This window comes from Nerophis lumbriciformis, linkage group LG17 (assembly GCF_033978685.3).
Source record: "Nerophis lumbriciformis linkage group LG17, RoL_Nlum_v2.1, whole genome shotgun sequence".
Classification (NCBI taxonomy): domain Eukaryota; kingdom Metazoa; phylum Chordata; class Actinopteri; order Syngnathiformes; family Syngnathidae; genus Nerophis; species Nerophis lumbriciformis.
In genome coordinates, this window is record NC_084564.2 from 10,127,501 (window position 1) to 10,137,500 (window position 10,000).

At 39.1% G+C, this 10,000-nt stretch overlaps 1 protein-coding gene across 1 annotated transcript in view; it reads left to right on the forward strand.

Moving 5' to 3' along the window:
* The window catches only part of cdon (cell adhesion associated, oncogene regulated), a 236,013-nt gene that overhangs the window by 1,079 nt on the left and 224,934 nt on the right, over positions 1-10,000 (forward strand). Inside the window, exon 2 of the mRNA XM_061972414.2 lies at positions 5,198-5,293. The gene's annotated coding sequence lies outside the window, so the exon portion shown is untranslated. The remainder of the gene's footprint in view (positions 1-5,197; positions 5,294-10,000) is intronic.

Here is a 10,000-nt window from a genome sequence, read left to right on the forward strand (position 1 = left end):
TACTACATTAGTACACACACATTACTACATTAGTACACACACATTACTACATCAGTACACACACATTACTACATCAGTACACACACATTACTACATTAGTACACACACATTACTACATCAGTACACACACATTACTACATCAGTACACACACATTACTACATTAGTACACACACATTACTACATCAGTACACACACATTACTACATCAGTACACACACATTACTACATTAGTACACACACATTACTACATCAGTACACACACATTACTACATTAGTACACACATTACTACATCAGTACACACACATTACTACATCACTACACACACATTACTACATCAGTACACACACATTACTACATCAGTACACACACATTACTACATTAGTACACACACATTACTACATTAGTACACACACATTACTACATCAGTACACACACATTACTACATTAGTACACACACATTACTACATCAGTACACACACATTACTACATCAGTACACACACATTACTACATCAGTACACACACTACATTAGTACACACACATTACTACATTAGTACACACACATTACTACATCAGTACACACACATTACTACATTAGTACACACACATTACTACATTAGTACACACACATTACTACATCAGTACACACACATTACTACATCAGTACACACACATTACTACATCAGTACACACACATTACTACATTAGTACACACACATTACTACATTAGTACACACACATTACTACATCAGTACACACACATTACTACATTAGTACACACACATTACTACATCAGTACACACACATTACTACATCAGTACACACACATTACTACATCAGTACACACACATTACTACATCAGTACACACACATTACTACATCAGTACACACACATTACTACATTAGTACACACACATTACTACATCAGTACACACACATTACTACATCAGTACACACACATTACTACATCAGTACACACACATTACTACATCAGTACACACACATTACTACATCAGTACACACACATTACTACATTAGTACACACACATTACTACATTAGTACACACACATTACTACATTAGTACACACACATTACTACATCAGTACACACACATTACTACATCAGTACACACACATTACTACATTAGTACACACACATTACTACATCAGTACACACACATTACTACATCAGTACACACACATTACTACATTAGTACACACACATTACTACATTAGTACACACACATTACTACATTAGTACACACACATTACTACATCAGTACACACACATTACTACATTAGTACACACACATTACTACATCAGTACACACACATTACTACATCAGTACACACACATTACTACATTAGTACACACACATTACTACATTAGTACACACACATTACTACATCAGTACACACACATTACTACATCAGTACACACACATTACTACATCAGTACACACACATTACTACATCAGTACACACACATTACTACATCAGTACACACACATTACTACATCAGTACACACACATTACTACATTAGTACACACACATTACTACATTAGTACACACACATTACTACATTAGTACACACACATTACTACATCAGTACACACACATTACTACATTAGTACACACACATTACTACATTAGTACACACACATTACTACATCAGTACACACACATTACTACATCAGTACACACACATTACTACATTAGTACACACACATTACTACATCAGTACACACACATTACTACATCAGTACACACACATTACTACATTAGTACACACACATTACTACATCAGTACACACACATTACTACATCAGTACACACACATTACTACATTAGTACACACACATTACTACATCAGTACACACACATTACTACATTAGTACACACATTACTACATCAGTACACACACATTACTACATCACTACACACACATTACTACATCAGTACACACACATTACTACATCAGTACACACACATTACTACATTAGTACACACACATTACTACATTAGTACACACACATTACTACATCAGTACACACACATTACTACATTAGTACACACACATTACTACATCAGTACACACACATTACTACATCAGTACACACACATTACTACATCAGTACACACACTACATTAGTACACACACATTACTACATTAGTACACACACATTACTACATCAGTACACACACATTACTACATTAGTACACACACATTACTACATTAGTACACACACATTACTACATCAGTACACACACATTACTACATCAGTACACACACATTACTACATCAGTACACACACATTACTACATTAGTACACACACATTACTACATTAGTACACACACATTACTACATTAGTACACACACATTACTACATCAGTACACACACATTACTACATCAGTACACACACATTACTACATTAGTACACATACATTACTACATCAGTACACATATTACTACATCAGTACACACACATTACTACATCAGTACACACACATTACTACATTAGTACACACACATTACTACATCAGTACACACACATTACTACATCAGTACACACACATTACTACATCAGTACACACACATTACTACATTAGTACACACACATTACTACATTAGTACACACACATTACTACATCAGTACACACACATTACTACATCAGTACACACACATTACTACATTAGTACACATACATTACTACATCAGTACACACATATTACTACATCAGTACACACACATTACTACATTAGTACACACACATTACTACATCAGTACACACACATTACTACATCAGTACACACACATTACCACATTAGTACACACACATTACTACATTAGTAAACACACATTACTACATCAGTACACACACATTACTACATCAGTACACACACATTACTACATCAGTACACACACATTACTACATTAGTACACACACATTACTACATCAGTACACACACATTACTACATTAGTACACACACATTACTACATTAGTACACACACATTACTACATCAGTACACACACATTACTACATCAGTACACACACATTACTACATTAGTACACACACATATGTTAGTACACACACACAACATATTAGTACACGCTTCATATTAGTACACACATCATGTTAGTACACACACATCATGTTAGTGTACACACATCATGTTAGTACACACGCATCATGTTAGTGTACACACATCATGTTAGTACACACATCATGTTAGTACACACACACATCATGTTAGTGTATACACATCATATTAGTACACACATCATGTTAGTACACACACACATCATGTTAGTGTATACACATCATGTTAGTACTCACATCATGTTAGTACACACACATCATATTAGTACACACATCATAATAGTACACACACATCATATTAGTACACACATCATATTAGTACACATATCCTGTGAGTACACACACACATCATGTTAGTGTACACACATCATGTTAGTACACACATCATGTTAGTGTACACACATCATGTTGGTGTACACACATCATGTTAGTACACACATCATATTAGTACACACACATATTAGTACACACATCATATTAGTACACACACATCATGTTAGTGTACACACATCATGTTGGTGTACACACATCATATTAGTACACACATCATATTAGTACACACACACCATATTAGTACACACATCATATTAGTACACACACATCATGTTAGTGTACACACATCATATTAGTACACACATCATGTTAGTATATACATCATGTTAGTACACACACATCATGTTAGTGTACACACATCATGTTGGTGTACACACATCATGTTGGTGTACACACGTCATGTTAGTACACACACTTCATATTAGTACACACATCATGTTAGTACACACACGTCATGTTAATGCACCCATCATATTAGTACACACACATATTAGTACACACATCATGTTAGTACACACACGTCATATTAGTACACACACACATCATGTTAGTGTACACACATCATGTTTGTATACACATCATGTTAGTACACACATCATATTAGTACACACACATCATGTTAGTGTACACACATCATGTTAGTGTACACACATCATGTTGGTGTACACACATGTTAGTACACACATCATATTAGTACACACATCATATTAGTACACACACACCATATTAGTACACACATCATATTAGTACACACACATCATGTTAGTGTACACACATCATGTTAGTATACACATCATGTTAGTACACACACATCATGTTAGTGTACACACATCATGTTGGTGTACACACATCATGTTGGTGTACACACGTCATGTTAGTACACACACTTCATATTAGTACACACATCATGTTAGTACACACACGTCATGTTAATGCACCCATCATATTAGTACACACACATATTAGTACACACATCATGTTAGTACACACACGTCATATTAGTACACACACATCATATTAGTACACACACACATCATGTTAGTGTACACACATCATGTTTGTATACACATCATGTTAGTACACACACACATCATGTTGGTGTACACACATCATGTTGGTGTACACACATCATGTGAGTACACACACGTCATGTTAGTACGCCCATCATATTAGTACACACACATCATATTAGTACACACATCATGTTAGTACACACACATCATGTTAGTACGCACATCATATTAGTACACACATTATGTTAGTACACACACACATCATGTTAGTGTACATACACATTATGTTTGTATGCACACACACACACACACCACGTTAGTACACACTAGGTATACTGGCACTAATAAAGTACAGGGGTACTATTTAATTAAAAGATGTACTATACTGCCTTTGAAAAAGACTGAAACTTGTTTTCATCAACTTGACAATGCTGGCATACAAGTCGCGGTGCATGCTAGTCAACACACACACACACACACACACACACACACACACACACACACACACACACACACACACACACACACACACACACACACACAGCACTTACAAGCAGACACAATGTCAAGAAAGAAGACGGACGTACTTTGGGAGGTTACAATAAATTAGGAGACCCTGCTCAGACATCAAGTTAGGAGACCCTGCTCAGACATCAGACCCCCCCATTCTGCCGGGTCACTTGCTGCGTTACGCCCATTACTGTAATCCTCCTTGTCACTCTCCACTCTTTCTGACTAACAAGGCGGCGCTTTTGGGGGGCGTGGCGGCGTGGCGGCGAGGAGGACGGCGGCGAAAAAAGTGGGAGGAGCAAGGAGGCGCTGGAGTGCGGGATGGAAAGGTCAGTGCAGGTTATGATGAGGAGAAATTAATTTCATGCCCGTTGATTCTCCCGGAATGTCGGGAGTCCTCGCCGCCGCCGAGACGAGAGGGTCAGCGAGGGTCTCTGCTGGGACGTCTGAGGAAAGACAAACATCGACCATGACTGAGCTTACTTCTCCCATTTGGTTGTAGTGAAAGTTCATATAGGAAGCTTTTTTTCACACTTTCAATATATGACATGTTGTATTTCAATATATGACATGTTGTATTTCAATATATGACATGTTGTATTTCATCATCAGCACACTCCCTTACTTCACACTTTCACTGCAGCTAATGTTAGCATTCTAATATTAGCGTGTTAGCTTTTTTTCCGATAAAATTTGTAGGTATACACCTCAGTGTCAAATGTTTTGTTGCTTGACGAATGCTACCTGTTAGCATGCTAAAGTTAGTATGCTATCTTTTTTTCTGCTAATTTAGTAGGTATACACCTCAGCGTCAAATATTTTGTTGCTTGACAAATGCTACCTGTTAGCATGCTAATGTTAGTATGCTACCTTTTTTAGCTAATTTAGTAGGTATACACCACAGTGTCAAATATTTTGTCACTTGACAAATGATACATATTAGCATGCTAATGTTAGTATGCTACTTTTTTTCTGCAAAATTTTTGGTATACACCTCAGTGTCAAATATTTTGTTGCTTGACGAATGCTACCTGTTAGCATGCTAAAGTTAGTATGCTATCTTTTTTTCTGCTAATTTAGTAGGTATACACCTCAGCGTCAAATATTTTGTTGCTTGACAAATGCTACCTGTTAGCATGCTAATGTTAGTATGCTACCTTTTTTAGCTAATTTAGTAGGTATACACCACAGTGTCAAATATTTTGTCACTTGACAAATGATACATATTAGCATGCTAATGTTAGTATGCTACTTTTTTTCTGCAAAATTTTTGGTATACACCTCAGTGTCAAATATTTTGTTGCTTGACGAATGCTACCTGTTAGCATGCTAAAGTTAGTATGCTATCTTTTTTTCTGCTAATTTAGTAGGTATACACCTCAGCGTCAAATATTTTGTTGCTTGACAAATGCTACCTGTTAGCATGCTAATGTTAGTATGCTACCTTTTTTAGCTAATTTAGTAGGTATACACCACAGTGTCAAATATTTTGTCACTTGACAAATGATACATATTAGCATGCTAATGTTAGTATGCTACTTTTTTTCTGCAAAATTTTTGGTATACACCTCAGTGTCAAATATTTTGTTGCTTGACGAATGCTACCTGTTAGCATGCTAAAGTTAGTATGCTATCTTTTTTTCTGCTAATTTAGTAGGTATACACCTCAGTGTCAAATATTTTGTTGCTTGACAAATGCTACCTGTTAGCATGCTAATGTTAGTATGCTACCTTTTTTAGCTAATTTAGTAGGTATACACCACAGTGTCAAATATTTTGTCACTTGACAAATGATACATATTAGCATGCTAATGTTACTATGCTACTTTTTTTCTGCAAAATTTTTGGTATACACCTCAGCGTCAAATATTTTGTTGCTTGACGAATGATACATGTTGGCATGCTAAAGCTAGTATGCTACCTATTTTAGCTAATTTAGTAGGTATACACCTCAGCGTCAAATATTTTGTTGCTTGACGAATGATACATGTTGGCATGCTAAAGCTAGTATGCTACCTATTTTAGCTAATTTAGTAGGTATACACCTCAGCGTCAAATATTTTGTTACTTGACGAATAATACCTGTTGGCATGCTAATTTTAGTATGCTACCTATTTTAGCTAATTTAGTAGGTATACACCTCAGTGTCAAATATTTTGTTGCTTGACGAATGCTACCTGTTAGCATGCTAAAGTTAGTATGCTATCTTTTTTTCTGCTAAATTTTAGGTATACACCTCAGCGTCAAATATTTTGTCACTTGAGTCTTAGATATAAAGTCTTGGATAAAATCTTAAAGTTTTAGTTCAACATAAAGTCTTAGACTAAGTCTTGGATCAAGTCTTAAAGTTTTGATCTGAGATAAAGTCTTAAAGTTTTAGTCTGATATAAAGTCTTAGATCAAGTCTTAAAGTTTTAGTCTGATATAAAGTCTTAGATCAAGTCTTAAAGTTTTAGTCTGATATAAAGTCTTAGATCAAGTCTTACAGTTTTAGTCTGATATAAAATCTTAGATCAAGTCTTAAAGTTTTAGTCTGATATAAAGTCTTAGATCAAGTATTAGATAAAGTCTAAAAGTTTTAGTCTGATATAAAATATTTGATGAAGTCTTAAAGTTGTAGTCTGAGATCAAGTTTGAGTCTAAAGTCTGGGACAAGGCGAGACCAAGTGTTGAAGTTGATGAGTGCAGACATAGAGGTCCATGTTGGACAGGTTGTGATGTGAAGGAAGCGTTTTGTGGCCTTGATTGAGCGATGTAATCCATCCTGGTCTTCTTGTCCTACCACTGCATGGACTCAATGAGACCCAACTTGTCCTACCACTGCATGGACTCAATGAGACCCAACTTGTCCTACCACTGCATGGACTCAATGAGACCTAATTTGTCCTACTACTGCATGGACTCAATGAGACCCAACTTGTCCTACCACTGCATGGACTCAATAAGACCTAACTTGTCCTACGACTGCACGGACTCAATGAGACCCAACTTGTCCTACCACTGCATGGACTCAATGAGACCCAACTTGTCCTACCACTGCATGGACTCAATGAGACCCAACTTGTCCTACCACTGCACGGACTCAATGAGACCCAACTTGTCCTACCACTGCATGGACTCAATGAGACCCAACTTGTCCTACCACTGCATGGACTCAATGAGACCCAACTTGTCCTACCACTGCACGGACTCAATGAGACCCAACTTGTCCTACCACTGCACGGACTCAATGAGACCCAACTTGTCCTACCACTGCACGGACTCAATGAGACCCAACTTGTCCTACCACTGCACGGACTCAATGAGACCCAACTTGTCCTACCACTGCACGGACTCAATGAGACCCAACTTGTCCTACCACTGCACGGACTCAATGAGACCCAACTTGTCCTACCACTGCATGGACTCAATGAGACCCAACTTGTCCTACCACTGCACGGACTCAATGAGACCCAACTTGTCCTACCACTGCACGGACTCAATGAGACCCAACTTGTCCTACCACTGCACGGACTCAATGAGACCCAACTTGTCCTACCACTGCACGGACTCAATGAGACCCAACTTGTCCTACCACTGCACGGACTCAATGAGACCCAACTTGTCCTACCGCTGCATGGACTCAATGAGACCCAACTTGTCCTACCACTGCACGGACTCAATGAGACCCAACTTGTCCTACCGCTGCACGGACTCAATGAGACCCAACTTGTCCTACCGCTGCACGGACTCAATGAGACCCAACTTGTCCTACCACTGCACGGACTCAATGAGACCCAACTTGTCCTACCACTGCACGGACTCAATGAGACCCAACTTGTCCTACCACTGCACGGACTCAATGAGACCCAACTTGTCCTACCACTGCACGGACTCAATGAGACCCAACTTGTCCTACCACTGCACGGACTCAATGAGACCCAACTTGTCCTACCACTGCATGGACTCAATGAGACCCAACTTGTCCTACCACTGCATGGACTCAATGAGACCCAACTTGTCCTACCACTGCACGGATTCAATGAGACCCAACTTGTCCTACCACTGCACGGACTCAATGAGACCCAACTTGTCCTACCACTGCACGGACTCAATGAGACCCAACTTGTCCTACCACTGCACGGATTCAATGAGACCCAACTTGTCCTACCACTGCATGGACTCAATGAGACCCAACTTGTCCTACCACTGCACGGATTCAATGAGACCCAACTTGTCCTACCACTGCATGGACTCAATGAGACCTAACTTGTCCTACCGCTGCATGGACTCAATGAGACCCAACTTGTCCTACCACTGCATGGACTCAATGAGACCCAACTTGTCCTACCACTGCATGGACTCAATGAGACCCAACTTGTCCTACCACTGCATGGACTCAATGAGACCCAACTTGTCCTACCACTGCACAGACTCAATGAGACCCAACTTGTCCTACCACTGCATGGACTCAATGAGACCCAACTTGTCCTACCACTGCATGGACTCAATGAGACCCAACTTGTCCTACCATTGCACAGACTCAATGAGACCCAACTTGTCCTACCACTGCATGGACTCAATGAGACCCAACTTGTCCTACCACTGCATGGACTCAATGAGACCCAACTTGTCCTACCACTGCACAGACTCAATGAGACCCAACTTGTCCTACCACTGCATGGACTCAATGAGACCCAACTTGTCCTACCACTGCATGGACTCAATGAGACCCAACTTGTCCTACCACTGCACAGACTCAATGAGACCCAACTTGTCCTACCACTGCACGGACTCAATGAGACCCAACTTGTCCTACCACTGCATGGACTCAATGAGACCCAACTTGTCCTACCACTGCACGGACTCAATGAGACCCAACTTGTCCTACCACTGCATGGACTCAATGAGACCCAACTTGTCCTACCACTGCATGGACTCAATGAGACCCAACTTGTCCTACCACTGCATGGACTCAATGAGACCCAACTTGTCCTACCACTGCACAGACTCAATGAGACCCAACTTGTCCTACCACTGCACGGACTCAATGAGAC